This window comes from Phoenix dactylifera, chromosome 1 (assembly GCF_051530095.1).
Source record: "Phoenix dactylifera cultivar Ajwa chromosome 1, Ajwa_hap1_PhDact_Kaust_v1.1, whole genome shotgun sequence".
Classification (NCBI taxonomy): Eukaryota; Viridiplantae; Streptophyta; class Magnoliopsida; order Arecales; family Arecaceae; genus Phoenix; species Phoenix dactylifera.
The window spans coordinates 5,157,451-5,168,176 of record NC_143190.1 but is presented as its reverse complement, the minus strand read 5'-3'; the positions used below and the strand labels follow the sequence as shown (position 1 = coordinate 5,168,176).

Sequence of the window (10,726 nt, the reverse complement as noted above, 5' to 3'; positions counted from 1 at the left end):
AAATTCACAATCGAATCGAGCAATGGTCACTTTGAGATCTATATAATGATAAATGGATAGAGTTCAAAGTGCTTTGAGAACCGGGTGCGGTCCAACAGTTGATGTCGCAAAAGAAGATCAATCACTCTTTCATGCAAAAGATACAGCCCAAAACCCCACGCAAGCACAACCAAAACTCTCATCATATTAAAATACAACAGCAACCATCCATTTAAAAAAAAGAGAAAAAAAGAGAGAAAAGCATGGAAGAAGAACAAAATATGTAGCAAAGTACAAAACAATGGATTAATAAATGTGTCTTGAAGGACCACAAGCAAACAGCAAACAAATATTCACAAGAATGGTAACTATGGTACAACGACCTTCCATAAGAACAACAATCAAACTGATTTGTCAAATTCGATCTATTGATCCAATAGAGTGCTTTCTGCCAATGTAAAGGGAGATACCACCCAGCCAGCCCCTGGCAATAAAGAGAGTTGAAAACTTCTCACACTGGTCTTAGTTTGAAAAGTTCAAGATCAAAGGTTTTGCAGCAATGTGACAAAGAATAGAAAGCCACGAAAATGAGTTGAAACTAAGTAATAGTAATGTACCTTCAAGATGACTAGACTACCATAATTATGAAGGATATCATGGTCTATCTTGATAGGGCCTCTGTGAAAAGCATCAAACTCTGGCCTTTGCGAACCTAATACCAACCATAATTGAGAAGAAATTATCTTGTTGTAATTTTTTCTGAAGCATGCTTCCAAGAAAACATCAAACAACATATGAATCCCAAAACCTAAAAGTCTAAATCTTTTAACAGTTCACAGCCTTCAATGTCATGGCAAAGCAACTAATGCTCATGTGTTAATGAAATGATAACCAAAAGAATGTTGATAAAAGAATGCAAGAAAAATAATTAAGGAGGGACCAAAAGAACCAACCTCATAATGAAACACCAAATAAACATTTTTGTAGTAACATACTAGCCCCTACATATCACAAAGGCAAACTGTGTGTATGCTAGAATTCTTGCACAAAATACATTATATTCAATAGCATGAACCAAAAGGATATTATATTCAATAGCATGAACCAAATGGATATTCTGTGAACAAATTTCGATTGGGACAGGGACAGGGGGGACGGAATTTAAACAAGATCACCTTAGTTATGAATTCAAAGTTTACAATCTACCCAAATTAGCAAACAAGATACCTATTCAGAAGGCTAATTAACAAAAAGGAAGTTATACATTGATCTGGTATTTTCTGAAACTGAAATGTAAAAATCTGTCGAGCCCCAAATTCAGGACATAATACGGCCATACCACCGAGGGGTATGGCCCTTGACCACACGAAGCCAACAATTATAATCTCAAATAAAATAAAAAAAAAACCAAAACCATTATCTATTAAATAACTAAATAAATGCTGGTTCAAAGCCACTAAATCCAAATTTAAATATCCAAAGGAGGAAAAAGGGGATAGTCAATGGTGAACCTAAACACCGGCAATCAAGAGGAAAAACGAGAAAAATAAGGCACACGTGGTCAACGATGTTAGACGGTAGAACCTCAAGGGGATGGGATGCCTTAAACGGAGGTAGAGGGCTAGGGTTTCCTAGCCTCCAGTCTTCTAGAATTCGACTCCCAACCAGAGTCGTCGAAGGAGTCTACTGTAGCTAGGCACGTGCAAGGCATGCACACTACTTTCCTTTCTTTTTTTTTTCTTTTCTTTTTTGTGGGCTAAGGGCGATCTTATTGATGGGCTGGCCAAGTGGACCGGGTAACCACAAATCAACCTCAGTTATGAAAGAAATCTGTTAAAATTTAATTAGATCCGAGTTCTTCAAAATCTATCCAAATCAATAACCAAGATACCTATTCAGATGGTTAAGAGAAAGGAATTTGTAGATTCTACAGAAGTCAAATTGGATTACCATGACACACTCTCAAGAGTCTGCAAAGAAACAATAATCAGCTTTAGTAAGAAGACTACTAAATAAATGTCATTTAACAAAATATGCATAATAAACTTTAAGGTAAAACCTCCCTTCATCAGAATTATATCTTGAGCCAACCACTGTTTCAGTCAATATTGTCGCTGCAGAAATTTGCTGATTGATTCAGGGCACTGATTGAAGAGGATCACTTAGCAATAAAACATGGACATATTAACCATAGTACATGTCTACATGATGGAAATAATGGAATTGATGATGAAATCTTGGTGACAGGTAACTTCAAAAAATTTAAAGAAGAAAGAAGAACCTTGACTCCAGGAGAAGACAAAGGAAGCTGTTTGCAAATATCCAAATCCAGAATTTCTAGAAAAATGAAATTCCTAACAATACTCTTCATATTGCAGCCAAAGGTGTGCATAAGGATCCACATCTCTTCCCTGATCAAAAGATGACATATCTCACTAAATCAATTAGATCACTGAAGCATTGAGATGATATAGCCCAGCAGACAAATAATACCAACATCCAGTAGCAAAAGCTCCCTCCAATGAAAAGAATCTGCTACAGCAAAACCTCTGTGAAATTCGACCACAACAAGGATATTAAATTTTGCCCGCCATAAAAACTAAGAAAAGTATTTTGATTGATCCACATCAACAAAGATAAGAAACACCCTTAGCTGAAACATGAAACATAACATGAGACAAAAAGGAAAAGAAAGGAAAACGGGAGACGATGAATCGAGATGCCCAACAAGCTAATTATAAGTACCACTTACTAAACACTTGTATCCATCAACTTCCATGATGCTCATAAGTGGCAACCATTGTTCTGGTACAATATAAACTGAAAGCACACTAACAGAAAAGAATATACCGATGTCCAGATCCTTCGAAACTGACATCTACATTGCCCATATAACTACGATAACTAAGAAGTGAAAGCTCAAATAAATGAGAGAGAATATAATCTAAAGATACTTCCAATACAGTCAAAAAAAAGCAATACGAGAAGTCGATGACTCCCAAGATGCTCTGAAAGCACAGTGCCAGAAAAGACTTTATCGATGTCAAAATCCCTGGAGACTGACATCTAGCTTGCCAAGATAACCCTTTCTGTCCTACACACTAGATAACAAAGAAGTGAAACCTTAGAGAAATGAGACAGAGAATACCTAAAGACAATTTAAGTACAGTCAATATCTCCAACACTGCATGATCTTCAACAAGCAACAAAAAGCAATCCAAGAAGTCAATGCTCTCTTTTTCATTCCATCTTGACTAGCTACAGATTTCTAACAATGAATTACTTTCCTGTGAAACCTTGTCCTTACCCTTCGCCTTCTGTCTCCTGTATTAGTCCTCATCCTTTTGGTTGCATTCAGATACAAAGGATACATTTCCAGACTCTCCATCAAGGTCAAGTCCTGTTCATAAAAAAAGAAACTCCTTTCAAATGAAAGGAGCCTGTAGGTTGAGAAGACATGAGGCTATTCCATCAAAAATCACCTCATAACGAGCATATACGCACTATATGTCAGCCCGACAAAATCAATAGCTTCGTAGTATGCATATGGTGGTTTAATCAAGATTAGTCAATACACTCAGATGAACAAGAGCACCATCTAGCAGTCAAACCCAAAGGTATCATATACACGAATACTAGTTAGTAACTAAACCAAGGAGACTAAACACTAGAGTGATAAAACTAATGATGAAACCTTGGCAGCAGATGATTCCTTCGACTCCAATTTACTTCTCCAAATATCAAAGTTGAGATGACCTATCAAATCAACATGACAATAAAATGGAGGACATAATCTACATTCCAACAAAAGTATCCCTTTAGCAAAATATGCAGTACTGCTACTAAAGTAGAGACCAATTTTACATGATCCACAAAAAATAATAAAGCTATCCCGCGCTCTCTTAATTGTAGATGGCATCTTAACCTTACCCCCACTTCTATGTTGTTACTCTACCATGCTGTACCGCTCCGGCAGGTCATAAATAAATCGAGCTTGCTGGTGAAACAGAAGGCCGCACAGCAAAAAAAATATCCAACTTTAATGACAAAGAAATGAACCATAAACTAGAAGAAAGCATACTGCAAGTCAATGAACATACCTAACTTAAATTGATTAGATCCAAATCACATATCAAACATCATAATTTGAAAGCCCAACTTATGTCCAAAATAAGCATTCAACGTTACCTCAAAATCGAGATTTCAATGTCACAAGACTCACAATCTTGCCACTCGCCCCCACAAAAAGCACACTGACCAACCAAAATAAAAATTAAAAGCAGGCCAAAATTCCCACCGCATACTGCATTATACAATGGCATAAGTCATAAACCAACTTGAATGCCAAAAGCAATTCTTCAAGAACCTAAAAAGCTGACAACCATAAATGAGATCCATGAAAATTTGACAGCGTCCAAGTTCTTGAGAACTACCCACTACAAAATATGTCTCCACCAGTACAAGCTCAGGCAGGACTGGAACTGAAGAAACAGTGATCACTACATGCCCTGATTAAGCAAACTGGGAAATATATCATTTCATATCTTCGCAGCAGGACGAAAAATATCGCTCATGAAAACCATATATGAAGCCAATGAGTCCACCAAATCCATATCCTCTTTCATACCAACCTTCTCTATAGGATGAAAAACCTCACTCATCAAAACCATGCATGAAGCCAACCCATGTACAGTAGCATTATCACTATGGAAAACTGATGACTGGATCAGCATGCTGATGAAAAAGAGAGAAGGAAAAGAGAACCTCATATACAAGAAAAGGAAATGAAGCTCGCTGCGACCATATCTCAAGCCTACCCATCCATGGAGCTGTACCACACAAAGGAGTGTGACGGGATCACAATCTTGATTAAAGAACCAGAAGAAGAGGAGCAGCTGTCCATAATATAAGAGAATGAAACTCATTACAATCAACCAAATCCAGAATTTCTGAAAATCCCCTCCAGTTGTGACCCAATGCGTAAACTAAACAAAAATTACTGCATCATTTGACAAAAAAAGCTGGAACACAATAACCGCAACATACATGATAACAAACATTCTTAAAACAAAGAATCCTCTCGAGCAAAACCTGGGACTCCCGAAAAAAGAAAAACCTCTTCAGCAAAGCCTCCTGCGAAACTTCAATTAAAGCAATGATAATATTCTTGCCTGCTAGTGGGACTCAAGAAAATGTGCTGCTTTATGTACATCAGTATCAAAGATAGGAAACCCCTGCATTGAAGATGAAATCTTGACACTAGCACCTATATATCGTTACTTTGGCTCAATCTCTAAGAAAAATGAGACAAATTGCATGTTGACAAACTCTTTCACCATGCACAAGAAATTGTTTGCCAAGACTGCAAATTATGAGAATGGATATCTTGAGATACAGTCAAGAAATGAGGAGCATGTCAACATAGACAGACCAGCTAATAAAGAATAAAACTGCAAAAAATACCATTGAACAGATGAACTACAAAATCAAGCAACAAAAGGCATAAAGGAAGATTTAACCAATCGAACTCCCTATAATAATACCTGGATCCAATTATGACGTATTGCCTAAAACTATATAAATCAGCTTGATTTTCCAACTTTCCAATTCCATATAAATTAAGGTATAACCCCTTGAACAAAGAAGTAGCCCTCCTCAATCTGACATACAACTGCAGTAACAACAAAATAATCATTATAAATCAGCTTGCCAATTCAACAGATTGTAAACACCTGTTAATGAAGAATTAGATATGACATCCATCAGAGGAATTCTTGATGGTCCCAGACCAAGAAAACTGCTCAATATCAGGAACACAGAAAAAACCCAAACATCAGAACATCCGTACAAAAATCATATACTAAAAAAACCAGGATCATAGATGTGAAAATCAGGAACTCCCTAAGGTTGTGGCAACAATACTTCTCTGGTGCTCCACAAAACCATAACTCGTCAGTATACCAAAATGATATAATAACACCAACAAGTTACGACTATGCAACAGACATTGCGCTTCAACCAAAAACAAGATGTTCTAAATCAACCTGAAAGCTATTAATCAATCACAGAATATTCCAAATTCTGAAAGAGAACACTAGATCACAGGCTGCAGATCATCAAACAAAAGCAGATCATGACAAATTTTTAGAAACCTAAACCAATAACAGTAGATCACTCAAAACCCAAAAGCAATTCTTTAAGAACCTAAAAAGCTGACAACCATAAATGAGATCCATCAAAATTTGACAAGGTCCAAGTTCTTGAGAACTACCCACTACAAAATATGTCTCCACCACTACAAGCTCAGGCAGGACTGGAACTGAAGAAACAGTGATCACCCCATGCCCTGAGTGAGCAACCTGGGAGATATATCATTGCATATCTTTGCAGCAGGACGAAAAATGTTGCTCATGAAAACCATATACGAAGCAAATCCATCCAGCAAGGCCATATCCTCTTTCATACCTTCGCTATAGGATGAAAAACCCCACTCATCAAAACCATGCATGAAGCCAACCCATGCACAGTAGCATTATCACTAAGAAAAACTGATGACTGGATCAGCATACTGATGAAAGAGACAGAAGGAAAAGAGGACCTCATATACAAGAAACGAAAATGAAGCTCGCTGCAAACATATCTCGAGCCTACCCATCCACGTGGCTGTACCACCAAGGAGTGTGACTGAATCACAATCTTGATTAAAGAAACAGAAGAAGAGGAGCAGTTGTCCATCATATAAGAGAATGAAACTCATTGCAATCAACCAAATCCATAATTTCTGAAAATCTCCTCCATCTGTGACCCAATGCATAAACTAAACATAAATTACTGCATCATTACACAATAAAGGCTGCAACACAATAACCGCAACATACACGATAGCAAACATTCTTAAGAAAAGAATCCTCTTGAGCAAAACCTGGTACTCCTGAAAAAAGAAAACCTCTTCAGCGAAGCCTCCTGCGAAACTGCAATAAAAGCAATGATAATATTCTTGCCTGCTGGCGGGACTCAAGAAAATGTACCACTTTATGTTCATCAGTATCGAAGATAGGAAACCCCTGCATTGAAGATGAAATCTTGACACTAGCACCTATATATTCGTTATTTTGGCTCATGGCACCACATCAGTGTGTTATTTTTTAAAAAAGAAGGGGGGAGGGGGAGATCCTGAGCAGCAAACATCATTCCATTGCTAAACATAGAGCAACAAAATGCTGATTAATATCATTATTTAGTTAATAATTTTAGGAAAAATAAAGATTATATAACAAGACAAGCATTGAGGGACCAAAAAGATAATGTAAACCACAAGTCCATTTACTGAACAGCCATATCCCAACTGGTTGAGTTGGTAATTGAAACAGAATTCAATGTCAGGAAACTCGGTAAAAGAATTAATTGTTAAGAACCTAGGTAGTGGGCAGGTCCCTGCCAATAAATCCATGATAAGGAATTCAATGATATAGGAGAGAAATAAACCTCACTGCATGAGAAATGAGCTAACAAGCATAGAACTTAACATGACAAAACTTCAAAGTACACAACTAGCTACCTAGAAAATCATCAAGTCAAATGTACTTCCAGATCCCCATGAATTAGAGAATCTTACAATGCCGCAACAACCACTAGGGAAAAAAATTAATAGACACCATCCATATGAGATTAGAAACACCCTCCTCTGTAAACGACCTTCTTTCAACTACAACCCTGCAATATTGTATTTTGGTATATGATGCCACATTAGTCAAAGATGAAACCGCGATACTGTTAGACAAACAAAAGAATCACCAAGCAGTAAAGCCTAAAACAATAATTGGAATATGTGAACTATAAATGAATAAACAAAACATATTGACCAAATGAAATGCCCAAAATGCTCCAAATCCGACAAGATCATGGACAGATTGCCTATGATAAGCATTCAACCAGAATAAAGATTGGCAAAACAGTGAGAATGTGAGACTCCAATAAATCCCTAGGAAGAAGAAAATGACCCCCACCAGCATCGAGTTTTGCAAGGCTGAAAAAATAATATGGGGGACATAATCCATGTAAGGTTATATTTTCCCTCATACAATCATATCTTAACTCCAGCCATATCTTTATTCTGAAATATGATACTACCTTAGCCAATAATTAAATAAAGATATTGATGAACCAAATAAAAACAATCACCAAGAAATGTAGCCCAAAACTAATCAAAAAAGACAAGAAAGCCAAAATTACTAGCCCAAGGAAATATCAGGACAAAATAGAACCACCTACTCAGTAGTTTCCCCTCTTATAAGAGCATCAGCAAGAATCTCTAGAACTATCATGAAATCAAAAGGACATCAAGGAATTTAGAACCATTTTTATTTTGACCTCAGTGAAGAACCCTTTAAACCAAGTATAGCAGATACAATATAAAAAACAAAGAGAAAATGTCTCTTTGTGCATCAAACATTTTCAAGCCATACAGCAGTAAACAGAGTCATATCCAAACTAAGGACATCTCAAGTTCTAATTAGAAACTCCGTATAGGTGCGGCCTTGATAAGCCAAAAAAAAAGTTACAAAAAGGACATTCATAAAAGGATAAAATTAATATAATTTCGGGTAAGAAACAGAGCTCTTCCCCAATAACTGAAAATTTGAGAATTTCAAACCTCAGCAATCCACAGCACAAAGACCAACTGGCCATCAGACTAAATTTGGCATACTTAATGTATCTCAATCTCTAAGAGAAATGAAACAAATTGAATTTTGACAAACTCTTCCAACATGCACAAGAAATTGTTTGCCTTGTTTGCCAAGACTTGCAAATTATGAGAATGGATATCTTGAGATACAGTCAAGAAATGAGGAGCATGTCAACATAGACAGATCAGCTAAAAAAGAACAAAACTGCAAAAAAGACCATTGAACAGATGAACTACAAAATCAAGCAACTAAAGGCATAAAGGAAGATTTAACCAATCGAACTCCCCATAATAATACCTCGAGCCAATTATGACATATTGAAGCAGCTTGATTTTCCAACTTTCCAATTCCATATAAATTAAGGTATAACCCCTTGAACAAAGAAGTAGCCCTCCTCAACCCGACACACAAGTGCAGTAACAACAAAATAATCATTATAAAGCAGCTTGCCAATTCAACAGATTATAAACACCTGCTAATGAAGAATTAGATATGGCATCCATCAGGAATTCTTGATGGTCCCAGACCAAGAAAACTGCCCAATATCAGGAACACAGAAAAAACCCAAACATCAGAACATCCGTAGAAAAATCATATAATAAAAAAACCAGGACCATAGATGTGAAAATCAAGAACTCCTAAGGTTGTGGCAACAAAACTTCTCTGGTGCTCCACAAAACCATAACTCGTCAGTATACCGAAACGATATAATAACACCAACCAGTTACCAATATGCAACCGACATTGCGCTTCAACCAAAAACAAGATGTTCTAAATCAACCTGAAAGCGATTAATCAATCACAGAATATTGCAAATTCTGAAAGAAAACACTAGATCAAAGGCTGCAGATCATCAAACAAAAGCAGATCATGACAAATTCTTGGAAACCTAAATCACTAATAGAAGATCCCTCAAAACCCCTGCTCATAGAGGCCCAAATTCCAGAACAGAGGCAATAGACCACAAATAAAAACATATGGTCCAAGCTTATAGGAACCCTAGAACATGTACCAAAGAGCAAAACCTATAACAAACTAGCAACCAAGGGACGCTCTAAATTCCTTTCAAGAAATCCAAAATCAGTAAATTAAATGTCACAGATCCTCAAATAAGAACAAGCATGCCTGAATCTGGAAACCCTAAATCAATTTGTTCGCCGAAGGCCTAAATCAAATTATCAACTAAGAATCCTTTAAATCAATCATTCTCAATACTGAAAACCCTATATCAAATTGTTGACCGCAGACCTATACCATTCAAAAAATCCCAAATCAGTAAATTAAAGTATCACAGATCCTCGAATAAGAACAAAACATTCTTGAAACCATAAATCAAATTGTTGGCAGAAAACCTAAATCAAACTATCAACCAAAGAATCCTATAAATCAATAATTCTCTATTCTGGAAACCGTAGATCAAATTTTTGATCGAAGACCTAAATCAAATTATCAACAAAAAAATACTATAAATCGTTTACGAGAAACCCCAATTCAATAAGAACTAGTTTTCAAGAATCTCCAATTCAAGAAATCGAAAGCCACGTGCCCAAACAAAATCCAAATACAAGCAAGAGAAACCTAAGATCCCAAAAACAATGGCTAAAGAACCGTAAAATCTTCCAAAACATCTAAAGAACCGCAAAATCTAACGGGGAAGGAGAAGAACGACACACCTAAGAACCAGAAGAAAAAAAAAAGAACCAGGAGAAAAACCGAACGCTCCATCCCGCCCGGAAGGGCGCGCTGCAAATACTCACGACATCCCCTGATATTTATAGTGGGAGACGAGGCAGAGGAACGGTTGAGATTAAGTTGATCTAGTACCCATCGACGGTGAGATCGGGCACGCTTTTGTATGGCCGTTGGAAGTCCGATGGTTTCCGTGTCCTGGTTGGTTGAGGAGTCTGGATGCTCTTCTAGACGGCTTAGATTTGAGATTTTCGCTAACTTCATGGCACGTGGCAGCGTCCACGAAACAAAATATGCTTCCCGCGAGCATTCATCTCCCACCAAAATTAGGAACGAAACAATCGCCTCCATATTCTTCTTTTTATAACATT

General features: G+C 37.0%; 1 long non-coding RNA gene across 19 annotated transcripts; it reads right to left on the bottom strand.

Moving 5' to 3' along the window:
* Window positions 1–261: 261 nt before the first annotated feature.
* LOC113462327 (uncharacterized) lies at window positions 262–10,521 on the bottom strand. 19 transcript variants are annotated; one of them, XR_015976380.1, is made up of 4 exons: window positions 2,261–7,531; window positions 1,871–2,093; window positions 597–691; window positions 262–463 (listed from the first exon to the last, which is right to left on the bottom strand). It is a non-coding gene; the product is annotated as an uncharacterized LOC113462327 (long non-coding RNA). The 19 variants fall into 19 exon arrangements; XR_015976397.1 differs by having other exon boundaries at window positions 597–2,093; window positions 2,261–2,390; window positions 2,477–7,531; XR_015976393.1 differs by having other exon boundaries at window positions 597–2,390; window positions 2,473–2,528; window positions 4,168–7,531.
* Window positions 10,522–10,726: the final 205 nt, after the last annotated feature.